At 35.5% G+C, this 9162-nt stretch overlaps 1 pseudogene; it reads left to right on the top strand.

The window, feature by feature from the left end:
* The first annotated feature begins 632 nt into the window (after positions 1-632).
* LOC135272566 (histone-lysine N-methyltransferase SETMAR-like) lies at positions 633-4804 on the top strand (annotated as a pseudogene).
* The last annotated feature ends 4358 nt before the right edge of the window (positions 4805-9162 follow it).

The raw sequence follows: 9162 nt of genomic DNA, 5'->3' as shown, positions 1-9162 counted from the left end.
CCAGCTAATCTTTCACAAAGCAGACAGAAGTATAAACATACACTGAGGAAAGAACACTGTATTCAATAAATGGTGCTGGGAAAATCAGATAGCCATATGCAGAAGAATGAAACTGGACGCCTATCTCTCACTACATACAAAAATTAACTCAAGATGGATTGAAGACCTAAATCTAAGATGGGGTACTATGAAAAATTTTAGAAGAAAAACTAGGAAATACTCTTCTGGACATTGTCCTAGGCAAGAATTTATGACTAAGACTTTAAAAGCAAATGCAACAAAAACAAAAACAAAAACAAAAATGAGACTAAATTAAACTAAAAATATTCTCCACAGCAAAAGAGATTTTGCAAGCTATACATTTGACAAAGGACTAATATTTAGAATCTACAAGGAGCTCAAACAAATCAGCAAGAAAAAATAAATAAATAATCCCACTAAAAAGTGAGCAAATAACAAGAACAGATGTTTCTGAAAGGAAGATCTACAAATGGCCAAAAAACATTTAAAAAATGTTCAACATCACTAAAAATCAGAAAAATGCAAATTAAAACCACAATGAGAAACCACCTTACTCTAGTCAGAATAGCCATTATTAAAAACGTCAAAAAACAATGGATATTTATGTGGAGATGACGAAAAGAGAACATGTTTATACTCCTGGTGGAAATGTAAGTTAGTAAAATCTCTATGGAAAACAGTATGGAGATTCAACAAAGAACTAAAAGCAGATCTATCATTCAAACCAGCAATCCTACTACTAGGATTGTGCAGTAACAATCCAGAGGTAAATAAGTTATTATATGAAAAAGACACCCACACTTGTATATTCATTACAGCACAAGTCACAACTGAAAAGACACGGAATCAATCTAAGTGCCCATGAACCAATGAGTGGATAAACAAAATGTTGTGTGTGTGTGTGTGTGTGTGTGTGTGTGTGTGTGTATATAATGAAATACTACTCAGCCATGAAAAAAAAAATAGTCTTTTGCAGCAGCTTCGAACTGGAGGGCATTATCCTAAGTGAAGTAATTCAAAAATGGAAAACCAAATATCTCATGATCAAATTCCTCAATAAGTAGGAGTTAAGCTATGAGTACTCAAAGGCATGCAGAGTGATATAATGGACATTGGAAACTCAGAAGAAGGGAGAGGGTAAGGTGGGGAGGAGGATGAAAAATAACCTATTGGCTACATGGTACACCATTGGGGAAACAGGTGCACTAAAAGCCCAGAATTCACCACTATACAATTCATCCCTCTAACCAAAAACTGTTTGTACCCCTTAAGCTATTGAAATTTAAAATAAGTAAATATATGAAGTACCCAGTGAAAGATCCATAATACGTGAATGTCTCTAAACTACATGCATTAAATAAAAGCAAAAGAGCAATGTTATCTTGTTTTTATTGGACACTACTGGAAAAAAACTGGAAATAATACACAAATGCTAATATACTTCATTTTATATACATGGACTTACATCAAAATCATATAATTCTATAGAAATGCAGAATTTACAGTAGTTATGATGAAGGGTCATGCCACAGAAAGACTTTTAAGGCTGGGCATGGTGGCTCACGCCTGTAATCCCAGCACTTTGGGAGGCCAGGGCAGGTGGCTCGTGATGTCAGGAATTCAAGATCAACCTGGCCAAGATGGTGAAACCCCATCTCTACTAAAAATACAAAAGTTAGCAGGGAGCGGTGGCGCAAGCTTTTAATTCCAGCACTTTGGGAGGCTGAGGCAGGTGGATCACCAGGTCAGGAGTTCAAGATCAGCCTGGCCAAGATGGTGAAACCCCGTCTCTACAAAAAACATAGAAAGTAGTTCAGTGTGGTGGCTGGCGCCTGTAATCCCACCTACTCAGGAGGCTGAGGCAGAGAATCGCATGAACCTGGGAGGCGGAGGTTGCAGTGAGCCAAGATCATGCCGTGGCACTCCAGCCTGGGCAACAGAGCGAGACTCCATCTCAAAAAAAAAAATGCCTCTTATAATGTGATCCTTGTTTTCAGGGCTTGGGAAGGGGATTATAAAAATTATAAAAACTATTACATCAAACTGAAAATCATTTTAGATAATGACTACTCGTCTTATCAGATTTTTTAGGGCTTGGGAAGAGGGTTATAAAAATTATAAAAAAGTATTATATCAAACTGAAAATCATTTTAGATAATGACTACTCTTTTTTCAGATGAAATAATGAACCAAAATATCTAGATTTTTGTTCATCTGTAAATCATGATTTACCCATATACTATTTATTCCACTACTTTCCAAATAGCTACATCTCAATTTAAGTAGTATAAGTCATACTTTAGAAAATGAAAATGCCATCAGAGAAGGCATTTTGTAAATTGTATACAAAAAAATTAGTAAGAAAATGTTTGTACAGCATATTATACATATTTGTGCTTTAACAGACATGAAATATTTGAATATTGTCTCTACACTATTTCTCTTTTCAATATAGTCCAAAACATGACTTTTAAGATGAGCCACAATGCACAATTTTGCTGCTGGCAAAATAGCAAAGGTTAAATTTCAGTTTTTACATTTTAAGTTGATTTCCCAAGCCAGTTCACCTATGCTGAAGTTTAATAAAATAAATGCTCAGATTGTCTACCACTGTAAGATGCAATCACAATGGCCTGAGATAAATTTTAGTCTAGGATTAAATCTTTTATTCATTCTTAGTGGGGGAAGGAACTAAAACATAAAGTTATGCATAATAATATGATCATCTCAGCAGAGTCAACTCTAGAATCACTGAGGAGTGTCATTGATACTGCTTATTGTGGAAAAAAAAACATATGCAGTCTTCTCTGTACTTGGAAAAAATCTGATATCAGTGACATTACCATGGATGGCCTTATTTTCCACACAGATGCTTGGAAATTTTAAGTATTCCAAAAACATTCCATAGCCCCACCTGGCCCAATATGTAAATTATTGATTTAGTAAAACTTTTTACATGAGAGAAGTTTGTGTGCTCTTAAAGTATCTATTCATGGTAGGTAGTAGTTCAATTAAGGCACATATCAACTATAAGATAAACATTTTTAGCCATACATTTCTGCTCTCAGAATGAGTCTATTGTTCTAAGTACCTAATCAGTTGTTTGCTCCTCCTTTTAATTATAATTTTGACATTTGACATTATTGGCTACTTTTTTTTCTTTTTTGACTTTTTATATTGGCTAATTTTTGCTTTCCTGATCTATTTCCATGAGCATAATGTTTTATCTAGAATGACTGCATTTTCACCAAGAAACCTCATAAATATCTTGATCCACAACTTCCTAAATATCTAATAAATTGAATTCCCATTGAAATTTTGACATAAAAGTTGCTCCTTCCTTACCCTAAAACATTGTTTAATTAAATAACAAGAGAAACAATTAAGATTAAAAATGATTAATTTTTTAAAAAATTTCTGTAATTTTTATTGAGATATTCTATTTACACGTTTGTTCATTCATTCTGTAAATATTTATTGAGTGCCTATTATATGCCAAACACTGGACTGTGTATTGGGGATATGATACTGTCCTGCTGAAGTTGCCACCTGATTAAAAACAATATTAAATTGGTGCAAACATTATTGTGTTTTTTTGCATTTCTGAAATGTGTCATTTGATATTGGAATATATTCTTTTACAAATGTGGTTATACATCATTTTAATACACATTTCTTTCTTGCTTTATTTTTTTGTTGTTGTTGATGACTTATTGCTTGCTGTTTATTTTATATTTATTTTAGACTATAGAAATGATGTTAGACAAAAAGCAAATTTGGGTGATTTTCTTATGTGAGTTCAAAATGCGTCAAAAAACAGCAGAGATAAATTGCAACACCTACAACACATTTGGCCAAGGAACTGCTAATGAACCTGCAGTGCAGTGTTGGTTCAGGAAGTTTTGCAAAGGACCTGACAGCCTTGAAGATGAGGAGTGTAGTGACCAGCCATCAGAAGTTGACAACGACCAATTAAGAGCAATCATCCAAACTGATCCTCTCACAAGTACACAAGAAGTTTCTGAAGAACTCATCAATGATCATTCTATGGTCATTCGACATTTGAAGCAAATTGGAAAGGTAAAACAGCTTGATAAGTGGGTGCCTCAGGAGCTGAGTGAAAATTTTTTTAAAAAAATCATTGTTTTTGAAGTGTCATCTTCTCTCATTCTACACAACAATAATGAACCAATTCTTGATCAGATTGTGATGTGCGATGAAAAGTGGATTTATAGGACAACTGGTGATGACCAACTGAGTGGCTGGACTGCAAAGAAACTCCAAAGCACTTCCCAAAGCCAAACTTGCAATGAAAAAAGGTCAAGGTCACTGTTTGGTGGTCTGCTGCTGGTCTGATCCACCACAGCTTTCTGAATCCTGGCAAAACCATTACATCTGAGAAGTACACTCTGCAAATCAATGAGACACACCAAAAACTGAAACATCTGCAGCCAGCATTGGTCAACAGAAAGGGCCCAATTCTTCTCCACGACAACACCCAACCACAGGCCATACAGCCAAAGCTTTAAAAGTTGAACAAATTGGGCTATGGAGTTTTGCCTTATCTGCCAAATTCACCTGACCTCTCGCCAACAGACTACCACTTTTTCAAGCATCTCAGCAACTTTTGTTGGGAAAACACTTCCAAAACCAACAGGATGCAGAGAATGCTTACCAAAAGTTCATCGAATCCCGAAGCATGGATTTTTATGGTACAAGAATAAAGAAACTCATTTCTCATTGCCAAAAATGTGTTGATTATAATGGTTCCTATTTTGATTAATAAAGATATATTTGAGCCTAGTTATAATGATTTAAAATTCATGGTCCAAAACTGTTATTACTCTTGCAATAATCTAATATTAAATCAATAATTCTTCAAACCAACTATACAATTAAAAATGATGGATATATTCTAAGAAGAAAAGCAAATTACAATAAAATAAAGCAGTATGATTTGGATTTACAGTTCAGGGAAAGCTTCACATATATGCATAATTCCCACTCATGTTAATGTTAACTCATGTTAATGTTTATATATACACATATGTGTATACATAAAAATGTGTGTTGCATATCTGTGTATGTATATATATTATATATAGATATGTATATATTATATATATGCATTATACATAAACATACACATAGGAACATCAATATAAGTAGGATTAGGCAAGCACAGTTGAGGGGAGGTGGGATGAAATAAGGATACAGAAAATGCAAATAGTCTGAGCAAGAAAGACTTGACAGAAGGCTAGTGTGTCTGCAGGACACCAAGAGAGCAACCAGGAAGGAAGACTGGGGTGCAGTAAAAGACAAGATTATGCAAAGCTCCATCAGCTACCTCAGAGAATTTAGATTTTATCCAAATACAGTGGAAAGGCTTTGAAGAGTCTTAAATAGTGAAGCAGCAGGTTCCCTTGGGCTGCAATGTGTAAAATTGTTAAGGTGGGTATGGGAGGTAATTATATAAGTGGGGATTTCAGGTAGAAGGCCTTTACAATAGCATAGATGAAACTGCTGATAGGTTGGCCAAGAGAGTTGCCTTTTGATACAGAAAAAGTGAATAGAAGCAAGAATTTTTGTGGGGAGGACAGGCTATGGTTGTGAATTGGTGGGAAGTGAAAGAAAAATTTCAGGCAAGAGCAACTGGCTGGATGAATATTTTATGACACACACTGGAGGTGGAAAAGATTTGCATGGACACCATGAGTTTAGTGAATTTCTGTCTAATTTGAGAGGGATGTGAGCCATCTGGTGGAGATGTCATGGAGGAAATTAAACGTCCAAGTCTGAAGTCAAGAGAGAAACTTGAGATTTACATGTGTGGCTTTTTCTGATATCTAGTTATTAGAAATCAGATAATGGATGAGATTACCTAAATTAAGAGTGTTGATTGAGAAAAGACGCCTCTTTATATCAAATACAAAGAAACCTAACATCTGAAATAAATGTTTTCAATGATTTGTATGTATAAAATTTCCCTAGAGTAAACAATAGAATGTAGTTCTATTTCTACTCACAGAGTCTGATTTAGTCTTTATGGAAGAGAACACAAATATGCATTTAAATATTTGTTATGATTCTGATGCAGTTGTTTCCTGGTTCAGCATGAAGGGGAAAAAATGAGGCTGCAAATGGTATTGCATAGCTATCTGTGTAATCCCTTATATTAAAGAAAAAGAAAGAATCAACAGAAAAAAGTCACAAAAAATGAGCCTGGAGAAGCAAACAAGGGTCAAATTCTGCTGGGTCTTGTAGTCTATAATAAGAATTTGGGACTTTGTCTTAACAATCATAGGAAGGCATTAAAAGCTTCAGGAATAATTGATATGACTAGTTGTACACTGTAGAGCAATAATGAAAAAAACTGGTGGTAGAGCAGAGATTTGTTTTAAGGAAGAAGACTGAACATGAAGAGTCCAGTTAATAGTAGCAGTTGTAGTATTAAGAAATGATGGTAATTAGAAATAGGATGGTGATGGGAGAGACAGGAAGAATATGGAATTGAAGGAAATGCAGGAAGAAAATTAGTGAGTACCTGGTAATGTATATGATATGGAGGGCATAAAAGTTAGAGAAATGTCAGAAATTTTAGCCTGTTTATGGAAGACGGAGTCTATCACAGCCATGAGAAATACTGGAGCAGAACCTGGTTTTGAGGATGATGGGTGGGAGTGGGAGGATCCTGAGTGCTGTTCTAATGTGGTAAACTTGAATGAGACACTACAATGAAGACGTTAAACAGGACTCACAGGGAGAGTTATAAATGTATAAATGTGGAGACAGCCACTGAAATCACCACTGTGTATGTGTAAGATCATCCATGAAAAAAAGAGAAGGTCCTTTTGTGCTACAGTCAAAAACAAAACTGTATCACTGATGATTAATGCATATCATATTAGGCTTAGTCATCTGGAAGACTTGGAAGAATTATAAAGAATAGCCATATAAATGCTCATTTTGAATAATGTACATGACAGAAATATGAATTAACACTGGGAATTTTATCAGAATCACTCAAAGCCAGTTATTTGTCTTCAGTAGTGTGAATTGCCATGGAAAAAGGTGCAGTAAGTCAAACTCTATTTAAATTATTATTTTTTTCAATGTCTACGTATCTGATGTACTCAGCCTATACAGTATGGCTCTGTATCCACACCCAAATCTCATCTTGAAATGTATCCCTATGTGTTGAGGTGGGTGCCTGATGGGAGGCTATTGGATCATAGGGGCAGTTTCTCCCATGCTGTTCCAGTGATAGTGAGGGAGTTCTCATGAGATCTGACAGTTTAAAAGTGGCACTTCCCCTGACTCTCTTTCTCTCTTGCCACCTTGTGAAGAAGGTGTCTATTTCCCCTTCACCTTCTGCCATGATTGTAAGTTTCCTGAGGCCTCCCCAGTCATGCAGAACTGTGAGGCAATTAAACCTCTTTTGTTTATAAATTACCCAGTCTCAGGTAGTTCTTTAATAACAAAATGGTGAAAATGGGCTAATACGTGAACATTATAAATCGTCTTGACCTCACACGTAATTGAGAAGCTTTCTTAATATGCAATACATTTTTATTATAATTTATGACATTTTATTACAATTCATTAATCTCTTAATGATGGCATGTTTGCAGGTGTATGTCACCAACTTAAATATGAATCTAGTTGTCCCAAGAATTAGATTATTTGGTTCTTCGAATCTTTTGAAATACTTGGCTTAATTCTGGTCATGTAATTAATATGCATTAATGGATTTTTTTAGATAAAAACTATTAGAATTAAATGTGATAAATGACAAGTGATGTGGGCTTCTCTTTTGACTTAATGGTGTAAATTCAGAAAGCCAACAGCCAGATTGCCTCCTGCTGCTACAGAATCTGATGTGAAGTTGAACTGTGGGAAAGTTCTGAATAATAAAATGAAGACTTTAACTTAAAAAAATCAGATCTTGTTATAATTATCTCTACTACATAAGGGAAAATACATTTTATTGATGTAATTCTATCTCATTTATATTATATTTAATAAAGAACAAATATGAATAATTACTGAATAATTGGGCCAGGTACAGTGGTTCACATGGGTAATTCCGGCACTTAGGGAGGCTAAGTCAGGCAGATCAACTGAGGTCAGAAGCTCGAGACCAGCCTGACCAAAATGAAGAAACCTCCTCTCTACTAAAAATGCAAAAATTAGCCAGGCATGGTGGTGCATGCCTGTAATCTCGGCTACTTGGGAGGCTGAGGCAGCAGAATCTGGACCCAGGAGGTGGAAGTTGTGGTGAGCCAAGATCATACCATTGCACTCCAGCCTGGGCAGCAAGAGCAAAACTCCATCCAAAAAAAAAAAGGAAAGAAAATTAGAACAGAACTTCTTTTTTTTTTTTTTTTTTTGAGATGGAGTTTCACTCTTGTTACCCAGGCTGGAGTACAATGGCGCGATCTCGGCTCACCGCAACCTCCGCCTCCTGGGTTCAGGCAATTCTCCTGCCTCAGCATCCTGAATAGCTGGGATTACAGGTGTGCACCACCATGCCCAGCTAATTTTTTGTATTTTTAGTAGAGACGGGATTTCACCATGTTGACCAGGATGGTCTCGATTTCTTGACCTCGTGATCCACCCGCCTCGGCCTCCCAAAGTGCTGGGATTACTGGCGTGAGCCACCACGCCTGGCCTAGAAGAGAACTTCTCTGCAAAAGGTTAATCTTTATAAAATACTCTCTCTCTCTCTCTCTCTCTCTCTCTCTCTCTCTATCTATCTATTTTAGGCTATGTTTTTCTTGTTTGTGTTAAAAGCAATACTGAGAAAATATGTATATGACTAAAGACACCAAGACAATAACAAAGAATATGCTGTTTTTCAAGGTCTTAGATCCTCATTCTCAATTCAATTTATTATTTGGAGCCTATGAAAAATAAGGCAAAATTCACAAATCAGAATAATTTTGTACCTCATAGGAACAAATAGAATAAAGGTCATGAATACAGGAAAATAATAATAAAAATGAAGAGAAGTTGAGCAGGAAAAGGAAAGGTAAACACGAAAAAGGTAAGAAGTAGAGAAAAGAAAAGGTATAATGTTTTCTAGATTTAATATCTTAGTTTGTCTGGTACTGGATATTTTCATCTGCATTATATAAATCA

Source organism: Aotus nancymaae, unplaced genomic scaffold (genome assembly GCF_030222135.1).
Source record: "Aotus nancymaae isolate 86718 unplaced genomic scaffold, 86718_ANA_hifiasm-v0.15.2.pri h1tg000115l, whole genome shotgun sequence".
Classification (NCBI taxonomy): Eukaryota; Metazoa; Chordata; class Mammalia; order Primates; family Aotidae; genus Aotus; species Aotus nancymaae.
Note: the sequence above shows the minus strand (reverse complement) of the source record. Positions and strands in the feature narration are given on the sequence as shown.